The sequence below is a fragment of the Desmodus rotundus genome, chromosome 3 (assembly GCF_022682495.2).
Source record: "Desmodus rotundus isolate HL8 chromosome 3, HLdesRot8A.1, whole genome shotgun sequence".
NCBI lineage: Eukaryota > Metazoa > Chordata > Mammalia > Chiroptera > Phyllostomidae > Desmodus > Desmodus rotundus.
In genome coordinates this window covers 177853389-177864442 of record NC_071389.1, presented here as the reverse complement: position 1 = coordinate 177864442, position 11054 = coordinate 177853389, and the positions used below count along the sequence as shown (strand labels likewise).

The 11054-nt window shown below is 43.6% G+C and overlaps 1 pseudogene; it reads left to right on the top strand.

Moving 5' to 3' along the window:
- Positions 1 to 606: 606 nt before the first annotated feature.
- On the top strand, positions 607 to 10726 carry LOC128780535 (PEST proteolytic signal-containing nuclear protein-like; annotated as a pseudogene).
- The last annotated feature ends 328 nt before the right edge of the window (positions 10727 to 11054 follow it).

Genomic DNA, 11054 nt, shown 5'->3' with positions numbered 1-11054 from the left:
AATTGCTGCTTCTGTCCTTCCTGCTCCTTCCCTCCAGAACATGTAATCTCTTCCACGCTCCAGCACATTCTCCACTTTCCACCTTCTCTTTGCCTAGTTAACGCCTACCCAGACCCCTTTGTTACAAACTTGCATGGAATCATGTTCATTTCCTTCTAAATTCTTGTAATTACACATTCATTAATGTATTTATTTGATTTATAGCCCCATTTTCTTTAGATCTACGCTGTCTAGTGTAGTACCCACAAGCCACATGCAGTTGTCTAAATCTAGATTAATTAAAATTAAATAAAATTTAGATTTATGTTTTAGTCACACTAATCCAAGCTTTCTACATTGAAAAATGTCTTCCTGTCATAATCAAAAAATTGATTTATATGAAAAAGTTTAAGGATTTGTATAAGTTTTATACTTTTAACCCAAGTTGTCAGATAATGTGACAGGATTATTTACGAGTTAAGTGTATAATGTATGTAAAATCACCTATTTTGATGTATGGCAATAAAGTACAACAAATGCAAACTCATTCATTGATTCGTTTATTCAAAGAGGTGGTTTTGTTCTTTCTCCCTCATGACAATGAAAAATGAATTATCCAAAAAATAGATGATTTCACAAGTAGCTGCTCCTTTAAGCAAAAGAGGAAGGCCGATCTAAAAGGAATGATCATGGTGAATCTACCATAATATATCATCTGATGGCTTGTGAACATTAGTGATATCTAAGTCTCATTCTAAGCCAATAATTCTGCACCTTGATATACTCAAGGCTCAGTCTGTTCTCTACCTATACAATGAGGAGTGGTATATCCAAGTAATCTTCCCTAAGGTGTTTCAATATGGGAAATAAAGCCCAGTCTCTCCTAAAAATCACCTGCTTCTTCTTTATTTCTATCTAAAATAAACCAAGTGTCGCTTCTAGAAAGATGGAGTATACACATTTTTTCCTATTCCTTCCACTACATACAACTAAGAGCCCCAGACATAAGAAAGCTGTGAAAGTTAGAGAGAATAAGACAGTTGAGATGGGCAGGGACCCAGGGACCCAGAAACAGCCTGATGGCAAGGTTCTCTAGATTTTTTTTTTAATTTTTTTTTGTGGTGGGGTGGGGGTAGTTTATAAACCTCTGACTTGTAGCTGAAAAATCCAGCAACACAGAAATACCAACAGACACAAATGAAAAAAGCCCCAACAAAAGCCTATTCTCTCTTGCCAAATGACCCAGAAACAGCCTAGCAAGACAGAAAACATTCAGACAATAGCCACTCTACTAGTCAAACACCATAGAAAAAACTACGACCCAAGTGGGGAATCAAGACTTGCACATTTGCCGGGCTGTAACAAGGGCTGTGACAACCCTCTGCCGCAGTAGTGCCAGAGATGGTCAAATAGGAACTGGAGCTTTCATCTCCACTAACAGCCTGAGCCTCCCTAACCCACGGCTTCAATGGAGAGTAGAAGAGGAGTCTGTACCTCACCCCCCATCAATCAATAAAGAAGCACTCTCCTTCCCACACTGGGTGATACCAATACGCACCCCATGAGAAACAATAACAAGGCCCTTTCACTCTTCCCAGACAGTGTAGGATCAGAGGGGGTTTAGTGGGGTGCCAGGATTCCATTCCTCACCCCACAATAGTGAGGAACCCCGCCCTGTTGGGAGGGGGACATGGATTTCTGCCCCACCCAGCGGTACTGCAGTGCCTCCACCTTCTTCCTGCTGGAGTGGTGTCAGAGGAAGCCAGCTGAGACAGAAGATCTACATAAAATTCAGCATCTCATAATATAAAAAATATCCTTGTTCAATGAAAGTATTCACTTGTCAAACCAAGAATCGGGAAAATCTCAACTTGAATGAAAAAGATAATCAGTAGTGCCAGAATGAAAATAACAGGGATGTTAGAATTATCTGCAAAGATTTTTAAAGCAGTCATCATAAAATGCTTCCATAAGCATTTACAAGCATGCTTAAAACAAATGAAAAAATAGAAAATCTCAGCAAGAAATAGTGTCAGCAAAAATTGAAATGTATAAAATAAAAGAAAATTTAGAACTGAAAATTATAATAATCAAAAATTTTAAACTTAATGGATGGGCTCAACAGCAGATGGGGAAAGACCGATAAACCTGAAGACAGAAAAATAGAAATGACCCAATCCGACCAATAGACAGAGAAAATGGGTGAGGGGGAAACTAACAGAGCTCAGGGTCCTGTGCGACTATAACAAAAGGTCTAATATGTGTGTCATCTGAGGAGATGAGAAACAGGGCCCACCTGAGAAACAACTCAAAGAAATATTGACTGAAAATGTTCCCATTCAGGCAAAAATAAATAAATACATAAACCTTAAGATTGAAAAAGACAAGCAAAGCCCAATGAAAACAAACCTAAAGAAATTCACGTCAAGACACATAACAATTAAATATCTGATAATAGAGACAGAGGACAGATCTGGAAAACAGTGCGAGAAACAACGTTATCTCCAGAGGGAATCGATACAAATGACGGGAGAAGACATCAAACATGAAAGACAACAGAAGGTGGTACGATCCTTTTTAAGAAGTGAAAGAAAAGCATTGTCAATTCTGATTTTTATATAGAAAAAATTTATCTCACCTACGAATTCCCAGAAACAGTGAATATGTTAAATTACATAGCGAAGGGGAATTAAAGTTGACAATCGACATTGAAGCAGGGGTGTGCAACCTTTTGGCGTCTCTGGGCCACACTGAAAGAAGAGTTGTCTTGGGCCACACATTAAAACATTGCAACACGTAATCACACACACACACACACACATACAAATCTCATAATGTTTTAAGTAAATTTACGATTTTGTGTTGGGCAGCCTTCACAGCCGTCCTGAGCTGCACACAGCCCTCAGGCGGCAGGTTGGACACCCCTGATGGAGATGATCCTGGATTATCCAGGCACTGGCCAAATGTCCTTGCGTGTGGAAGAGGGAGGTAGTAGAGTCCCTGTCAGTGGCTCTGTGCTATCATGTGAGAATCAACCAGCCATTGCTGGCTTTGAAGATGAAAGCAAACCAAGGAAAGAGGGACAGAAATGGATTCTTCCGTAAAGCCTCCCACAAAGAAACGCAGCCCTGCGGACACAAGGTTTTAACCCAGCGAGATGCCTTTCAGTCTTCTGAACCACAAAACCCTAAAAACAACAGGTCTGTGTTGTCTCAAGTTCCTAAATTTGTGGAAAATTGTTATTGCAGTCCTAGAAAAACTACTATAATTTCCGTAGGTTCAGTTCACGCTTTCCTATGGTCATGAGGCGTTGGACCCCGGCTACAAAGTCTCCGTCAGAGAGGAATAACGTGATTACTGGTACTAACACAAGGCAACTGAGCAGTCTGTGGTCTCGTGAAATAAAAACCCGTCTCAAAATTCATGTCAAATGATCATTTATTGGCCCCGTGTTCAACAGGACATGGTTAGGAAACGGGCATCCTCTGTCTGTGGACGGTTCTCGCCACTGAGTGCATCCTCAGCCGGGTATATTCTATGGCTCACTAGTATTTTCCAACTATTCAAACTCCTATAATGGAATAGTAGGCTCCTGCAGAAGCTCAGAATCTTCTTAGAAAGATCAAGGTCAATGGAGAATCTGCTTCATTTTCTAAAATAAAAAATAAAATGGAAAAAACAGGCATTACCAACAGAAAGAAGAGAATCTGGTGCCCCAAAGATTAGGTTCATCTTTCCCACTTCCCTCTACGACCTTGGGCATGTGACTAAATTTCTTTAAGGTCTAATGCTTATTCTCCCTCCCTCTCCTTTTGCCTTAAGTGAGATATTTCAACATGGTCTAGTAACCCACTTGACGGCATGAAGAAACTACGTTAGTGAATCCCAAAAAAGCCAAGAGCGAGGTTAAGTATCAAAACTGGCACCTCCTGATTCAGAGCTCCTAGGCTTTCTAGTTCTTAACTGAATTGTATGTTCTATGCCTGGGGAAATCTGATGCCTTTTCTGCAGGCTCTCCCTTTAAAAGATTCCATGGGTTGGCCTGGAATCTAACATCCTAGAGACATGGGAAGAAAGAAATCCCAGAAAAATCAAGGGAGAGAAACTGTGTATCCTATGCCTATTTGATTACTAAAAATCCAGACAATTAGATTGGGAAGCTAAACATCAGAGAGACAAGAGATTGTCTTTAACCTTCATTATTCGATTTTATAGCTGGTCTCAACATCCTGGAAGGCTTTTAAGTTTGGAGTTCTTATCCAGTGGCCTGAAACCAGCATTGAAAATGGTGTCAAATCCTTAATAAGATATCATGGGCAGGAGAGAAGACACTTACAAAGAAGCTTTGAGATGAACTCGTCACCTTCTCTGGACGTGTTGGGCTCCTCTGCAATTAAGAAAAGAAATGGGTTTTCTTCATTTGCAATAAGTACCACTCACAGTGTGTCTAGCACTCAGCTAATAGCCTCGAGCAGCCCTAGTAAACGGGGACTCTTACCAAGTCTGTGACACCAACACCACCCTTCCCCACCCAGCGCGCACTCTGCTGTGCCCGAAGTCCTGCCTGTGGGGACAGAGTGCAAACACGCTCCGGGAGGGTTTGGGTGAAGGGCTGGTCCCCACTCACACCTGGAAGTCCCTGAGAGGAACACATGGAGCGGTCATATCTTCGGGTGCAGCAGCCCTATCCTGTCTTCGCCCCAAAAGTGGACTCAGCTAAGCTAGCATGTGGCTGCCGAGAGGGGTGTAACTGTGGGCAGAGGACTCCCCCCACCAGAGCCCTACTTGTTGACTCTGTTCTAGAAAGCCTGGAAGAAAAAAAATCCCTCAAAGACCAAGAATAGGAAAAAAAATTCAAAGATCTTTGTTCTTACCTAACTCTCCAGTCATGGGCTCTTCCAAATAATCGCCAATGACACTTGCTAGAAATAAGGACATCATTTTCTTAATTTCAAAGGTTAAAACCTCCATGAATTTTCTCTTCCTATTGAACACCAAAGCTTCTCAATCTAAACATATTATCAGATCATACATTGTACACCTTAAACACATACAATGTTATATGCCAATTATATCTCAACAAAACTGGAAAAAATAAACAAATACATTATAATAAAGAACAAACAAACAAAAAACCCTTCTCAGTTCATTGGTAATTGCCACGGCCAGAAAGCATCTCTCGATGAGCAGGCCGTGGGGTCCAGTACATTAGCAGAAATGACGAGATGAATCTGGACCATGGGGCTGCATCTAGCTCTTAGAGTCAAACATGAGAATTTTCCTAGTGCCGCAAGGGATGGCGGTAAGGATGGGAGGGTTAGGGTGAGAGACGGCATTAGCTCATATTAACTTATTAATCAACAACTACAGGATGGACAGTTGGGGCACAATACTGAGACAGAGCTTCATTTCGCAAATGAGGTGCCTTCTGTGAGGAAGATAAAAGTAGTGGAAACAATTGGAAGCCAGAGAACCAATTCTTTTTTTACTAGGCTCCGCAGCCACCACTAAAATGCAATTTCTAGATTCCTGCAACTACTACCTGCACTTCCGCAATACATTTAGGGCAGCACTGGAATGCAGTAAATCTCAGCAGATGTTAGCTGTTATTCGTAGATGTAAGAATCAGATTGTTTCAAATTTGTTTTTGTAGGTAAGGCCCAGGGCACATTCTTAGCAAAAATAAAGGCACCCCCACAAGTTACTGGGTTTCGTTGATTGTGGCAGAGGCATTGAAATCTTGTGACTCTGTGGCTAACGGGCAGGCAGCAAAATGAAAGACAATGAAGGCCTGAGAGAGAGATGGGCAGAGATAGGACCAATGCTTCATTTATGAAGCTTTTAAATCCCTTTTCCTTCTGTTCAGCCTAAATTCAAGTAAGATTCACACTTACATAATCTTCATTCATAAAGTTCCCCGTGTAAATTGAATTGTAATCAACTGGAAAAGAAAAGGAAACTGCTAACCCCTTTCTCGCCACCATATCTGTCAACCCCTTGGAGACACAGGAAGCTCATCCCCTTTACAGAAGCCCAGCAGGCTGGTCCTGGAAACCAGGGCAGGGCGGCCTCCTGGCGGGAGCCTGTTAGAATCCAAATGGTCCCATCTCCTGACACTGGGAAAATGCTTCAATTTTCCTCAAGTTTCAAAGAACTTTTGGCAAAGTTAAGTTCACCTCATAGAACAAAGCAACAAAGTATCTCCAAATGTATAAGTTATCAGGGGGCTTTCCTATGCAATGAGCTATAAATAAGGGTATGGAGGCAGGGAGAAATTTCCGCATTTTTGAAGACAAGAATTTTCACCTGTGGCCCCATCAGTGGTTTCTTCCACAAAGCTGTCGATGTTTGATTCCACATCGGTAAACAATTCTGGGAAAACAAAATGGGAAGTGGGTGTGGTCACACCTTATGCTGGGAATCCAGTACGCTGAAAGAAAACAGCCTTTCCCTCAGACATGCAAAAGATGGGAGCCCACCAACTCTCACCCAGGAGTCCTCTGAAGTCGGAACCCTTACTTACTCAAAGCTCGAGTAGTCTCCAAATTAGCATCAGTGGTCCACTCTACAGCACCAGTGGGGTGAAGGTCAATGGTCATCTCTACCGTAGGAGTGTAGTCAAGGTCATCTGTTGACACTGCAGTACCAGTGATGTAAAGGCCAGTGTTCAACTGAAGAGCATCGGTGGGGTCAAGGTCAGCAGCTGGCACTTCAGCACCAGTGAAGTGAAGGCCAGTGTTCAACTCAAGAGCATCAGTGGGATCAAGCACAGTGGTTGACAATACAGCACCAGTGGAGCTAAGGTCAATGGTCAACTCTACAGCACCAGTGGGGTCGAAGTCAGTGGTTGACTCTGGATCAGCAGTTGGCTTTAGTTCAGCCTGTGACTTTGAGTCACTGAAAATGTCTGCATCATCGATGATGTCTAGGGAAAAAAACAGCTCAAAAACTAGAAAGCAAGGGTATCTCCACTACCCCACACCCTTCACATTCCCAGTGAGATCTTCTCTGAGGAAAACACAGCCATAACTTGGTATAGTGAACCAAATGTGGTCTCACCACAAGTCTCTCTTTTACCAACTGCTAGAAAGTCCAGAATACTTCCAGCAGGAGTTTGCTGGGTGTCCCCTACGTCACACCCCCCCCAAGGGTCAGTTTAGGAAGAAACATTTGATATTGTGTCTCTAAATGTGAATTAGACAGACTGGAGCAGAATAAATATTTCAAAGTCTCCTATATAATCCCTCCAAGGTCTCTGAAAACTTAAAAACAAAGAGGGGCAAGAAGCAAGGAAAACAGCTATTCCCAAGGCACCTATTAAGAATGTACTAAAGGGGTGGGGAGGTCGAAGAGGTGAAAGGGGGACACACGGTGGTGGAAAGGCTTGACAGGGGTGGTAAATACAACACACGGATGGTGTATTACAGAATAGTGCACCTGAAATCTATATCATTTTATTAACCGTTGTCACCCCAATAAATTCATAAAAAAGAAAAAAAGATTGGGATGGACTCTATAATGGGCTCGTCCTATCATTTGATCATTAAATATCCAGGATTTCATCTTCCACAGTGTCCCATCGATTGCCCAGCCCAGACAGTTGGGGGCTTGCTGACCGTACGTATAAGCACATAGCCATGCAGGCCTGGTGAAGGTACAGCGGGGGGCTCCTTGGGAGACAGTGGAAGATACACGGTCATTCATGGTGGCGGCCTGGTTCAGCAGGTCATGGGCACCCCGCCAGCGTGGCCAGTCATCAGCTCTCTAAGTTAGTCACTTTGCTTTATTATTCATTCACATACAACAAAGAACCCAACCCTAGTCACTGACAGATTGAGAGCTACCAGAGGGAGGAAGGAGAATGGGGAAAGTAACCATTTTAAAGCAAATGAGTGAACAGCCCTCCTCCTGAGAACTGAACAGGAAGGACTAGAAAAGAAAGCCTTTGTGGGGGAAGCTTCCTTTCGCTGGTCCAGGAAGACACCTTCTTTCCTTTCCCAGTGTGATTCACAAATTTCCATTCCAGACCCATTGGTCTCCATTGCGTGTGACTGAGCTGGACGCTAAAGCACTTTGAAATTTACTCTGCTGTGAAATGAGGATACATCCTAAGTAAGGCCTTTTAACATGCATTAACTAAAGTATCTTTAGCACCCAGTAGTGAAGGAGAACACACAAAATCCTTGATAGCTCTCTAATCACCTGCCCTGATCCCATCTGGCTCAGCCTTTTTAACCTTTATGATTCCAATTCAAACACACAACCCACATCTGAGCCTAGCCACTCTCCCTCAGAGCTCAGCCTCCTATCCCCACCAAGTCAATAAAGCTGTTAACCATTTCAGTCACAGTGTTCATTGCATACCTTTCTCTCTCTCCACCACCACGCACCCTGGTCCCCCTCCCCCCGCACACAGGCACACATGCCAAGAGAGGATTTTAGCCCCATTCTCCCAAAGACTTCCCAGTGGTCCACTTACCTGGGAGTGTTAAGGGGACAGCCCCAGCCAAGATGAACCAGGTAGAGAGGATGAGGGCCTCCCTGATCATGGTGCGGGCGGTGGGAGCGTGGGAGCGCAGGACGCTGGAGAAGGTGAGCAGGCAGGTCGCAGGTCCTCAGTGTACTGAACTGAGAGCTCAGCTCAGCTTTTATAGAATCCGCAGCCTCAGATTCCTGAAGGCAGCATTCCCAGGTGGTTATGGGGGAAAAGAAAAAAAAAAGAAAAAGGCAAGCCTCGCCTGCCCGTACACAAAGAGAATGCCCCTGGAGCAAGGACCTGGGGGAGGGAGACAAAAGGAGGAGTTTGGAGGAAAATTCTGATAAGGTCCTAGGTTGCACTGCCATTAGCACCTATTATCTGCTTTCCAAAGCACAGGGGAGAAATTCTAGTTCCACTAGCTCACAGAGAGCTCCTTTCTTAGCCCAAGGTTGCAAAAGGCTGGGGCCAAATATTGATTTACGGAGCTTCCAAAATGCTACTTTGTGTCAGAACACTGGAGTAAGAATGGTGGTCAGACTCCGCTGCCCACCTAGACCGTAAGGGAGAGAGCCCTACTGCAAGCAGTCTTCTAACCCAAGCTGGTCTCTCTCAAAGAGAATTGTTGAAGAGAATAATTACTCCTACTATTAGTACTACAATGAAGCAGATATATCTAAACTGATAAGATTTCACAGGTGCTATTCTCCTGTTTGATTTTTCACCACGATCCTATAAGGGAGTCATTATTACCCCATTTTTCTGATGAGGAAACTAGGCCAAGAGATTCAATGGCTCCAGCTCACCTGAAGATATTCATGGTCTGCATTAACATGAAGTACTTCTTGGCTGTGTAGACTTGGCTCCTGCTAGTGATTTTCCCCGACCTCTAGGGGGCCAGGATCAAGCTGCAATGCGTCCTTGGTTCGAGCACAGACTCTAATCCTCACAGTAGATGTAAAACAGGCTGAGAATATGCAAGAGGGACTAGTTCACATAAATGAGCCTCAGAGTTCAATTAAGAGTCACGACCATTAGCTGGAAAGCAGGTGTGTAACACATACACACAACTCCCATCACAGAGTTGAACTCCCGTGAGTCCTTCAGGCCTGTTTTCTGCTGATTCTTGCACCTCCGAACCCACAGGGTTGGCCACATCATTGAGGGAAACCTCTCCACAGTAGTAACAGCCAGCATTTATAATGTGCTTAACTCAGTGCCACAAGTATATATTATTTTATCCAATACCAATCCTAATAAGGTAATCTCATTAGTCTCCTTTTTTAGATAAGGAAACCATGGCTCCAGAAAGTTGGGGAACTTGCAGAAGATCACACAGTAAGTGTTGTAGAATCAAGAAGCACACCAGTGGGCAGTGCGATGCTCGGGCCTCTGCTCTCAGCCACTGAACTGTTTCTCCCCGAACCCAGTTATCTCCCTGACCTCCTCACCACCCGCTTTGTCCTGCAGAGTGTGTGGCCCTGCGCAGATGTCACCCTAAAGGCAGGACTGGGGTGGCTGCAGGGAGGCTACGGTGGAGAAAACATGGACAGGAAGGTAGGAGAGGAGAAACCTGGGGAAGCAGAAACACCTGTAAAAATTAAAACAGGCCCTGGCTGGTGTGGCTCAGTAGATTGAGCGCCAGCCTGCAAACCAAAGGGTCACTGGTTTGATTCCCAGTCTAGGGCACAAGCCTGGGTTGTGGGCCAAGTCCCCAGTAAGTGGCATGCAAGAGGCAACCACACATTGATGTTTCTCTCCCTCTCTTTCTCCCACTTTTCCCCTGTGCCTAAAAATAAATAAATAAAATCTTAAAAAAAAAAAAAAAACCCTAAGACAGTGTCTTCCAGTAATGGCAGGGAAAGTTCCCGTCGCCATGCTGAAAACAAGTCAGCTGAAGAAGAAGCTTCAGACCCCCCAGCAAAGCCTACAAAGATCTCTGTGTTTGGGTTTCCCATAGGTAGACAGATGACAAAGAAAAATCTCAACCATAGCCATCAAATTTGGGTCAAGTAAACCTGAAGAAACTCTTCCAACTCTTGCTCCAAAAACCCTTTGAGTAGCAGTGGCTTTTAATAAAGACAAGGATAGCGAACCAGAGGAACTGCCTCCAGAAGCAAAGATGAGGGTGAAGAATATTGGAAGGGATACACCTACATCAGCAGGACCATACTCCTTCAATAAAGGAAAGCATGGATGTCTGATGACCAGAAGCTATGGGAGCAAAATACAGAATCTCATCTTGGAAATGCCCATGACCCAGACAATTAACTGATGTGTTTTGAAATTGGGGTGTGGGGTGGGTGTAAAGTGAAAAGGAACACTTTCCTTTTTAAAGACTGGTATGTGACTATCTTGACCACATATACTTTGTCAGAGCTGTGTTGTGAGAGGGGTTGTATTTTTGTATTGTGTGTGAATTCTTTTTTAATGTGACAGTTAAGCACATTTTTAAGGCATAATCATAAATAAAAGAAAAGTGCAGTCTAATGATTCCCTTGAAAACGCCAATGTTAAGTTTGCAGGCAGCTTCAGACCATCTTAATGGTGGTAGCTACTCACTCCTCGGCTCTTTCAGTAAGTAATTCCTCTAGAGAAG